Genomic DNA, 9,404 nt, shown 5'->3' with positions numbered 1-9,404 from the left:
AGAAAATGTTCCCACCTGCGTTTAAGCTCATTAAAAAATGAACTATTCCCCGGTAAATAACCATCGTGAATGTAGTACTTCAGCCACTAAAGCCTTGGTCGTGTTTGCACCGTCACCTCCACTTTTCATTGGCTGATCATTCACCTCCATTTGATTGTTTAACAATTTTGAGGAACAGCTGCGAAGAGTGATTTCACTAGCCATCCTTGTGACATTGCCGTGATTGGAAAATTCCAAACCTTACCTGGAATCAGCTGCTACCCGTTTTATCACTCGTTCCTCAAAAGACGAGTCTCCTTTAAGCTCTTTTCAACTGACTCGTAAAATATGAAAAGATTGACAAGCCATTGGCCTCTCCAGCTCGTTAAAGGGACAGGAAGTGCTATCCCTCCTCTAGATTTTAATCTTTTTGGACCTGAGGGATTATTACACAAAAAGATCGAGCGCTTTTTTTGTTCGGCTCGTTAAAACTATCGAAAATTCATCCCTTCTGTATCGTTTTATACTTTTTTGGACTTAAGGGATTAGATGACGAAAAAGGAATTTTGGAGTTACCTTTATATTCCTTTTCAAACTCTCTAAAATTGAAAAGGACCGAGTTATCTTTGTCGTTAAACTCGTTAAAAAGATTAATAGCGACAAACTTGTCTTTAGATAAGAACGAGTTTCACTATCGTTAGGCTCGTTAAAACATAGCAATGGGTTTGCCCGAAGGGAAAATTATAGAACAAGCATATGTTATCCTCCTCAAGCTTGACAAAAATAAAGAGGTACTGGTCAGCAATGACTGGGGAAAAATTGGGAAGAAAACTCAAAGAAACTTTGTTTGTAGCAAGTCGCTCTTGAACATGACACTTCCACTCTGTGTCCGAGTCGGGTTGGGTTGTTTCATTCACCGGTCACATCACCATGGTCACACCATACCATCCACATTTGGGGTTAATGCTACCAATCCATCACATCAGTGTCGCCGATATGTTAAAGAGAAGTCATCCAGAGAAGTCACCTGTGTCTCACCCACTACCATACATTATACTCCATTCTTTCATGATCGCCACCCTGAACCTTATATCATCAGATCGTTTTCACCTCCATCAAAATCATTTGCTCCGTTCCGTGTCATTGATGTGGGATTCATTAAGGCCCTCCTCTGGCGGATCACTTCTTGTTGACATCAGCTCATTATCCAAGAAGTTGATCTAGGAACACCCCATTCAGTACTTTGAAGCTTGCATGCCTCAATGGCAAGTTTCTCACTTCCGGCGACAGGTTTACATCAATGGCCTTCGACCGAAAGATTTTGCGTGGTGTTCGACGCCAAGTCCTTTATTCACACCACATGAATTGTACTGCAGTACCTTGAGGATCATTATCATTATCGGTGATTCCTCTCGTGCTTGTTAACAGTTTACATCATTGACTGGTAATCAAGCGATGTCTTTCCATGTTCGACTTCAGAACATTTCTCACATGGATCGACTTGTACTTCGAGTGAAGATCGGACGAGATTGAAGACCCCGGATCTAGTTTCATCCATCCGGGCTGTGATATATATTCAAGGAAATGAAGACATTAAATGTACAGCATTGCAGCACAGATAATCATCCTACCAAAAGGATGATGGCTCTATCAGAATCATCAGTCTACACTCAGACGATTGTCTGTCCTATGTACATGAAAATGAATTTATAAAGCTGAGCATGGGAATGCCCACCTCAGCTAGATCATGAAAATAGTATGAAGATAATGTATTGTATTGTATCTTATTACAGGTCTCCTCCCAGCATTGAAAGAACATCGGATCCTCATAATAAAGCATTTCACCCGACACCAAAAGGTTAACGGCCTCATACTTTAGGGGGCAACTGTTATAGACATTTTTGTGCCCTACAACTCCAAGCATGAAATGTCCATAAACTAAGGGCTCCTAAGTCCCTAAAAGTGTTGTTCTAACCCCTAAATAAACAAGGTCAACAGATTACAGCTTCTCCCAGAAGTTCTCCACTAGAAACTGCTCAGAATTGGTCAAAACAGGATCATTGCAGCTGCTACACTGGCTAAGTGCATTGCATCTCACCCAAATGCACTATGAGGGTGCTTTGCATTTCAAAAATCCCTTCTATAGGGTGCGATGGGCAAGAAATGACAAATGGCAATGTCATTCCGCGAGGTGGAGAGGCAATGGAAGCTTCCAGAATCTTCTCCTGTGACACTTGCCTCACTGAATTCGACCAAGGATGAGTAAGAGGCCCTCAGTCTCCAAGTGGAAGCAAGAACATACAGAGAGAAGATACTAATCAAATCACAAGCTGACTCATCCTCCTTACAGATATCTATATATGGATCCCTCATCCCAGAGATCCAGGGGCTGGAATTTTGCATATTGTAAGGAATTGTTGTTGGTTTCTAAAGACAAACATCAGATTGTTGGGTGATTTATGCTTTGTTTGAGGTGAAGAGGGCTTCTTTGCTAGGAGGTTGATGCTGGGTCGGAACCACTGGTTGTAACTCCTCCTAGATCTTTTCTTGTTTATCAATAAAAACTATTTGAGTTCTCCTCCATGCTTTTGTATCATTGATGCTTGTTACATTTGTATGGTTAACTTAAATCTGATCCTAAGTTGTTTATGAATATAGATCCATGTCTTTGTATAGTGCTCTTCTTCTGTGATCTTACAGGTACTTTGTGAAGCTGGGCATCCAAGGGAGCAGGTAGCTGGAGACTATCAAAGAAGAGAGGGATTGGATCAAAGGATTAGCGCAAGACACAGGTTGGTTCTTTCTATTCCTCTCTATTTATAATTCATAAAGGAAATACAAAAGTATTTTTTCTCTGTTTGTTTCTAAGGCAGCTGTCACACCTTAGTGGGATAGAGCAGTTCTAAATAGACACTTTTCCCTGTAACAAAATGGCAACTCCGCTGGGGAATGTCTAATTATTTTGTTTGTGTATCATTCTTTGTTGTTTGTTTCATAAACTTATAAGTAGCTTTCGAACTGCATTTGCCATAACAAATGCAAAGTAGATAACTGCTGCTTCAATCCATTCACTGGATCTGTTTATGATTTAAACAGCTGATTCACAAACTATCTGATTGCCCTTGTGATAGCTCTTAGATCCTCCTTAAAACTACCCCTGATTGTTGCATTACTGATTGCTTTTTAATCAGTCAAAAACCAAGGACTGAACTGCAAATTATGACCTGGAACCCAGACAGAGTCTTGTTTTGGCCCAGTGCAGGTACTGTTCAGAGACCCTGAATTTCAGCACACTTCCCGAAGGGGCAACCTGCGCTGCATTTCAGATTCTCTGTGTTACAGGTGCGCTAATCAAACTAGCTCTATGCAGCTGTGGTTCTTGTGCTTCATTATTTCTAGTTCTATCCCTAAATTTTGCTGCCTGTGATCAGTATATGTCTGTTTGAAACCTCTTTTCCTTGTTGTTATTCCGCCTCCTTTGTACAAAAGAACTGTAGATGTTTTTGTGTGTTTGTTGAGTCGTTTACAGTTTTCCATTGCAAAAGTAGAATAGTTGTACTGTCATCCTTTGATTTGAATCTGTCACAAGTGTCGATTTCGATCATAGGAGAATGTTTGATTACTGTTGATGGTCGATTGTACTATTACTATTGCCTTTGGTCTGAATTTGTAATTTTCTAGTGTCAAGAACGAGTGTTCATTTCAAAATCGTAAGGTGTCGTAATCATCTCTGTTTTTTATTTCGAAAAAGAGCTTGTTTATATTTGTCGCTTGAAAAGAATTTCATATTTGTACATCAACTTTATTTTTAGCATCAATACTAAGAAAGTCGAAAACAAATACATGCATGTGCATTTTCATATAGACAGTCTGTTTGGCTTGATTTAGGAAAGTGCATTTACAGTGTGCTCTTTGCTCTTTGTGAAAAAATTCTGTCTTTCTTTTCCCCTAGTAGCTAGGATTTTCATTGCGCAAAAGAGATAAAATTTTGTTTATCATCTTTAGATTGCATTTTAGGAATTACATCTACATCTCGTGGTGAACCCGAAAGGAAAACTTCATAAACAAGATCAACTTAAAATAAATTCAATGAATCTAACAACGCTTTGGAACTTAACGCACAACATTTAGAGGTCTAGGCTAGAGACGTATTCCAGCGTCGTAAATCCTGGTAACTGTTGTCCTCACTGATGGTTGGGTGATTCCTCCACTTTGAGACGATAAGTGCCAGTACGAACTTGTGCTCCCATGTACTGTCGAGTATATTTTGGGAGACCCCTATACGCTTAAATCCTTTATCCTTAGGAAGTCGTGTCTGTCGCCCTATCGATCGCAATGCACTGAACACAACATTCGGGAAGATTGACTATCGTTCTTATAAGTAGGCATGGCCTCAGCCCACTTCGTAAAGTAGTCTACAACCACGATAATGTACTTGTGATTTGCCGCTGAAGGCAGATTACAAGTTGTAAAATCAATACCCCACTTGGTAAAGGGACCGACAGCGACAATGGGAAAAAGGGGGGTTGGATGCGCGTGCATCTTCCGAGTAAAAATTTGACACGATTGACAGCGTTTGACCGCTTCCACACAGTCCTTAAAGAGTGAAGGCCAAAAATATCCGGCACGTAAGATGCGTTGGGCTGTAGCAAGCCCCAATAGATGACCGCCACAAGCTCCACTGTGGCAATCATTGAGCACAGACTCTGCTTCCTCTAAGGTTAAACAGTGCCGAAGGATTGAATCAATCCTCGACGGTATAATGTGTCACCAATGATAACATAGTTTTTAGCCAGGTGACGTAATTTTCGACGTTCATCCTTGGAGAAAGTAGAGGGAAACTTCGAAGTCTGGAGATAGACAATGATATCTCCATACCAAGGGTCGAGTGAAGAGATGAGGAATAAATGTTCGTCGGGAAAACTTTCCTCATAAACAGTGTCATCTCCACAAGGAAGCTTAGAAATTAGCTTTGCAAAAACCATGGATTTCTTAGACTTGGCTGACAAGAACTCGAGATCAAATTCTTGCAAAATGACTATCCATCTGTTATATTTTCCCCCAATCACTCGCCTACTGAGGACAAATTGAAATGGATTGACCCCCGCTAAGACAAAAGTTTTGCGTAGCAGGATATAATGACGGAGCCTCTGGACAATGTGAACACGTGCCAAGGCCAACTTCTCAACCGGAGAATAGCGAAGTTCAGGACCTATTAAGCCTCGGCTCAAATAATAAATCACATGCTCAGCGAGAGCATTGTCTTCCTGAACGAGAACCATACCAATGGTTGATTTTGCTACAGCGAGATATAAAAGGAAGTCTCTACCATAATCTGGTGGACTCAAAAGCGGGGCAGAGACTAATGCCTTTTTCAAAGCATCAAACGACCGCTGCGCAAAGTCATCCCACACAAATGGAACTCCTTTCCGTAGCAAACGCATAAACCCTTTAGTGATCTCGGCATAGTTTGCTATAAACCGTCTTAAGAAATTAGCCTTCCCTTGAAGACTTTGAAGTTGTCGAATTGAGGACGGGGGAGGCAACTGAATTATTGCCTCAACCTTGAAGGGATCAACCCGAATCCCTTCATTAGACACAATGAACCCTAACAACCGACCGGACGTAACCGCGAAAATGCACTTGTTGGGATTCAACCAGATTTTATAAAAACGACATCGTTCAAAAACCAATCGAAGATGACTAGGATGATTAGTTCTCTTTCGAGAACGAGCAGCGAGATCATCCAAGTATGCCTCGATGACATGTTTGATGTCATGGAAAGCATATGACATGGCCCGCTGAAAAGTGGCTCCAACATTTTTAAGACCAAAAGGCATCTTTTTATATGCAAAGGTACCCCAGGGACATATAAAAGTTGTCTCATGTTGATCTTCAGGACGGATAGAGATTTGATTATAACCTGAAAAACCATCCATGAAGGAAAAAATTTCATTACCCACACACTCGTCGATAATCTGATCAATGAATGGTGTGGGGTAATTATCTTTCAGACAAGCCTTGTTTAGGTCCCTAAAATTGATGCATACTCGGATTGTTCCTTGCTTTTTGTCCACAGGGACTGGATTAGAAACCTAATCAGTAAGAGGAACAGGGTATATAAAACCCGCCTTTAGCAGCTTCTCAACCTCAGCTTTGATAGCTGCTGCTTTCCTAGGGTTAACCGGTCGAAGCCTTTGACGAAATGGTTTCGCGTTTTCATACGTCTTGATCTCATGTTGAACTATAGAAGGATCAATGCCAGGCATTTCTTCATAAGACCAAGCAAATACATCACGATATTCCTTGAACAAGTCGGTGTAGATTTGAATTTCTTCAGGGGAACACTCAATTCTGATGAAGATATTCTCGATGACGCTAGGGTCCCTAGAGATGTTTATAGGTATCGTTTTTGAAATTACCGACATATTACCTTCGGCACGAATGTGTGCTGGAGCCAAAGGGTTTGACACCATACAAACATCACTAGTGAGGAGCTCGGAGAATCTAGATTCTACTTCCTGCAATGGAGGAAGAAAGTATGAACGATGGTGTAAGTCTTCCCAAGGTCGATCTATACCCATCATTACTTCGAGGATTTCTTCTTCAGAAGGTAAAACCGAATCTAAGTAGTCCAAGGCAGAGGTAGAATCAAGGCTCCAAGCCGGGGCCACATGACCATCTAACTCCTCTTCGGAAAAAGGAGTAGAATGGTTGTCTGCAGAGTCTACAATAGACTGATATCTAAGCTCAGCTGCAGATATAGGGAATGCCATTCCATTTACTTGTCCTTCAACTAATGTGGTCGTAGGTGAAGGCAAGGTCCAAGGGTCTGAAAAATAACGAGTTCGAAAGAACTCTTCTCGAGGAGACTCCTTTGATGATGAAATAGCATTGATTTTAGCAAAAGGAGAGGGAAGATCAAATGTACCCATCAATGAGGAATACATCCCTACTCCTAAATTCTCAGTTGGCAGGCGAGGGTTATCCACTAAAGGGACAGTAGAGTCAGAGCTTGCTTGAGGATCGACTGGACAATAGTCCAATTGATCAACCTTAACGATTTTCCCCTCATGAGGAAAGCAAATGACATGAAACAGAGTCAAAACAACGGCATCCATCTCATATACCCAGTTCCTTCCTAATAGGAGATTATAGTCTAGGTTAGCATCTACGACTTCTACTTCAATATTGACGACCTTTCCCCCAACACATATAGGAAAGGCCGGGATAATCCCATGCGGCTTATGAGAATGACCATCAAATGCAGTCAAAATGGTGGGTGAAGGAACAACCGAAGGTGATCCAATAGCCTTCCAGCATGACATCGACATGACGCATGTGGAAGCTCCTTCATCTATCACGGTGTGAAAAATATTGATTTTTCGGTATGTAGACTTTATTTGGAAAGCCATATGATGAGGGAGTTGCTTTTTGACATTTAACATGTCAAAAGTGAGCACTAAAGAGTTAGCTGGATCGACTGCTTCAATCGCGGAGAGTAAAGCACTTCTCTAAGCCGGACACGACTGGAGAACCTCTAAAGCAGACATGGCGCACGGACTCTCGGCCAGATCCTCCACAATGGAGTAATTCTAGGTGGCCCTAGCATTAGGATTAATCGTCGCGCGTTTAGCAAAACCTTTCGATATCTGTGGTATAGTCTCAATAGGGTGTCACTCAATATGAAGGTCAGTACTTCCGGGAACAGTCTTGTCCTTGGAAGTTTTGGCTTCACCATAATCACGTGACTGAGTAGCCACATGGACATTAGAACCCATCATGAAAACATTTGACGATTTTTCCCCTTCCTGGTTGCCCCCAGCGGAGGTTCCAGGGTTTGAACTAGCGCCAACAAGAAGTTGTTGCCCTTGGGGAAATGGGTTGGTTAACACAGCTTGAGAACTAGAAGTCCCTTGCTGTCCTAACAAGCACTGAGCGTCTTCAATCTTAGGGCAGAGATGAGTTAGATGGTATCCACTGCACAATTTGCATGGAAACTTGACTTTCTTTCTCGACTCATTTCTACCACCACCAGCGTTGTTGCCGGATTTATTTGCATCAGGCTTCCCATCCTGGTTCTTTTTCTTACCTCATCCTTTCTTTTTCCCATTGGAATTTTGATTTCCTTTGGGGTTATCAGATTGGACGACATTTATTGAAGAAGTTTGGGAAGCGGGGGGATTAGACAATGTGACTTGGTAGTTAGAAGCTGCTTGCAAGGACAACTGCTGCAATTGATTCAACAAGTTCACTGTAGTTGTGTCTACTGACCCAACAATACCATCCACGTGCGGACCTGGCTTCGACTTAGCTACGTCAACCGTAGATCCAGGAGCATCTGGCAAGTATTTCTGTAGGATCCTAGACTAAGAGTAGATCAATTCTAATTGCTGGGCCCTAAAAATGGCTTACTCCTCAGAATAGACTCCAGACATGGAGACATCCTTGGAGATCTCGGGTTGTAAAGACTTCAAAAACCACTCAAGATGGTACTCTGGAGGGATTTCGGCTTTAATGAGCCTCTTTCTCCGTCTCCATTCCTGAATATGGTTAGAAATGTGGGTTGCCTTATCCTGACGAAAGGTGGCCAGAAGTTCAATTCCGGCATCATAGCAGACAGGAAACTGAAAATGATTTAAGAAAATATTGGCTAAGTCAGCGAATGATGTAAAGCTGCCCCCTGGCAACTCTATATACCATTTGGCCGCATTACCAGTCAAGGTGCGCTGAAAGAGTCTCAACCTAATCGAGTCATCGATAAGGGAGTTAGATGAGCACCACAAATGGAATGTGGTTACATGGTCGCCTGGGTCCTCACCACTCTTCCCTTCGAATTTTGGAATGTCCGAAGGGAGTTTGGTTGGGACCGGAGGCCAGGCCGGATTGTACTTGATTGGGTCATTTGTTAACTTAGTGAGATCTGGCAAGTTTAACGTTGCCAGAAATGGAAGCCTAGGAGGACCTTGGGGATTCCACCCAGACTAGGCAGAACTCCCAAAGTTGTGAAAAGATTGTCCTGGAATTTGAGAGGCACCAGGCTGCCCGAAGTAACTAGTAGAACCGGCTGAACCAAAAGGCAAGCCTTGTGATCCAGCAAAATTTGGAGTTTGACCAACTCCGACCGTATAACCTCCATAACCAGCAAAGTTTCCTCCTAAAGGATTGTAAGGAGTTGATAACCCCTGATACGGATTCCAAGCCGAAGCTAAAGGAGGAATAGTTTGAAACGAACTAACCGTGGAGTACGGCCTATTCCCTTGTTGGCCGATAAACGGATTCCCAGTTCCTGCGCTACTAACCCCAGGGTTATTCCAACCTTGGAAAGGATTGCTGCTTTGTCCCACAGAATAAAAAGGCATGGATCCTACCGTAGGTTTGGAATGTGGTATATGACCACTTCCAAAAGGAAAACCCTGGAATGA

The sequence above is a fragment of the Pinus tabuliformis genome, chromosome 2_1 (assembly GCF_031772625.1).
Source record: "Pinus tabuliformis cultivar Carrire ecotype Pingquan chromosome 2_1, CPIR1, whole genome shotgun sequence".
NCBI lineage: Eukaryota > Viridiplantae > Streptophyta > Pinopsida > Pinales > Pinaceae > Pinus > Pinus tabuliformis.
Note: the sequence above shows the minus strand (reverse complement) of the source record.